Source organism: Centroberyx gerrardi, chromosome 12 (genome assembly GCF_048128805.1).
Source record: "Centroberyx gerrardi isolate f3 chromosome 12, fCenGer3.hap1.cur.20231027, whole genome shotgun sequence".
Taxonomy (NCBI): Eukaryota; Metazoa; Chordata; class Actinopteri; order Beryciformes; family Berycidae; genus Centroberyx; species Centroberyx gerrardi.
The window spans coordinates 32,069,768-32,072,267 of NC_136008.1; positions in this window are offsets into that span (position 1 = coordinate 32,069,768).

Sequence of the window (2,500 nt, forward strand, 5' to 3'; positions counted from 1 at the left end):
GCCCCTATCTCCAGGCGGCTCTCCACCTCCCTTTTACCCGATTTAAAGCCCCTGCTTCGGCCACACACACCTGGGAGCGGGCCCCTATCTCCAGGCGGCTCTCCACCTCCCTTTTACCCGATTTAAAGCCCCTGCTTCGGCCACACACACCTGGGAGCGGCCCCCTATCTCCAGGCGGCTCTCCACCTCCCTTTTACCCGATTTAAAGCCCCTGCTTCGGCCACACACACCTGGGAGCGGGCCCCTATCTCCAGGCGGCTCTCCACCTCCCTTTTACCCGATTTAAAGCCCCTGCTTCGGCCACACACACCTGGGAGCGGGCCCCTATCTCCAGGCGGCTCTCCACTTCACTTTTAACCCAATTTAGAGCCCCTGCTTCGGCCACACACACCTGGGAGCGGGCCCCTATCTCCAGGCGGCTCTCCACCTCCCTTTTACCCGATTTAAAGCCCCTGCTTCGGCCACACACACCTGGGAGCGGGCCCCTATCTCCAGGCGGCTCTCCACCTCCCTTTTACCCGATTTAAAGCCCCTGCTTCGGCCACACACACCTGGGAGCGGCCCCCTATCTCCAGGCGGCTCTCCACCTCCCTTTTACCCGATTTAAAGCCCCTGCTTCGGCCACACACACCTGGGAGCGGGCCCCTATCTCCAGGCGGCTCTCCACCTCCCTTTTACCCGATTTAAAGCCCCTGCTTCGGCCACACACACCTGGGAGCGGGCCCCTATCTCCAGGCGGCTCTCCACTTCACTTTTAACCCAATTTAGAGCCCCTGCTTCGGCCACACACACCTGGGAGCGGGCCCCTATCTCCAGGCGGCTCTCCACCTCCCTTTTACCCGATTTAAAGCCCCTGCTTCGGCCACACACACCTGGGAGCGGGCCCCTATCTCCAGGCGGCTCTCCACCTCCCTTTTACCCGATTTAAAGCCCCTGCTTCGGCCACACACACCTGGGAGCGGCCCCCTATCTCCAGGCGGCTCTCCACCTCCCTTTTACCCGATTTAAAGCCCCTGCTTCGGCCACACACACCGGGGAGCGGCCCTCTATCTCCAGGCGGCTCTCCACCTCCCTTTTACCCAATTTAGAGCACCTGCTTCGGCCACACACACCTGCTATCGGCCCCCTACCTCCAGGGGGCCCTCCACCTCACTTTTACCCCAATTTGGAGCCCCTGCCTCGGCCACCCACACACCTGTTAGCTGCCCCCTATCTCCGGCCCCTAACCTCCACCATCCAGGAACCCCAGCACCAGCCGAACCTGCAGACCCACTCTTAAGCACCCCTCCCCGGATACAAGCAGACTACCATCCGCCCAAACTTTCCTGCTCCTGGTATACCAACTCAAACTTTGGTGCCCCTGGTGTACCAACTTAATCTTTGGTGCCCCTGGTACTCCAACTTAAACTTTGTGCTCCTGGTACTCCGCCTGTTTTCGCCCCACAGCCTAAGTGCCGCAGCACTTTGTCTTTTTTTTAAACAAAATATTTCTTTCTGCTCCTGGTACTCCCTGGAGCTCCAGGGAGGTAGGGGGGCGCCCTGGAAGCCCTGCCCGAGGCTGTGCGCCTCTTCCCGGGCAGGATTTTCACCCCGAGCCCCTGGTGGCGGTTGGACTTTAACCTTTTTTTTTTCTATTTGGATTTGCTCCTGGTACTCCCTGGAGCTCCAGGGAGGTAGGGGGGCGCCCTGGAAGCCCTGCCCGAGGCTGTGCGCCTCTTCCCGGGCAGGATTTTCACACCGAGCTCCTGGTGGCGGTTGGACTTTAACTTTTTTTTTTCTATTTGGATTTGCTCCTGGTACTCCCTGGAGCTCCAGGGAGGTAGGGGGGCGCCCTGGAAGCCCTGCCCGAGGCTGTGCGCCTCTTCCCGGGCAGGATTTTCACCCCGAGCCCCTGGTGGCAGTTGGACTTTAACTTTTTTTTTTCTATTTGGATTTGCTCCTGGTACTCCCTGGAGCTCCAGGGATGGTAGGGGGGCGCCCTGCCCGAGGCTGTGCGCCTCTTCCCGGGCAGGATTTTCACCCCGAGCCCCTGGTGGCGGTTGGACTTTAACTTTTTTTTTTCTATTTGGATTTGCTCCTGGTACTCCCTGGAGCTCCAGGGATGGTAGGGGGGCGCCCTGCCCGAGGCTGTGCGCCCCTTCCCGGGCAGGGCTTTCACCCCGAGCCCCTGGTGGCGGTTGGACTTTAACTTTTTTTTTTCTATTTGGATTTGCTCCTGGTACTCCCTGGAGCTCCAGGGATGGTAGGGGGGCGCCCTGCCCGAGGCTGTGCGCCCCTTCCCGGGCAGGGCTTTCACCCCGAGCCCCTGGTGGCGGTTGGACTTTAACTTTTTTTTTTCTATTTGGATTTGCTCCTGGTACTCCCTGGAGCTCCAGGGATGGTAGGGGGGCGCCTTGCCCGAGGCTGTGCGCCTCTTCCCGGGCAGGATTTTCACACCGAGCCCCTGGTGGCGGTTGGACTTTAACTTTTTTTTTTCTATTTGGATTTGCTCCTGGTACTC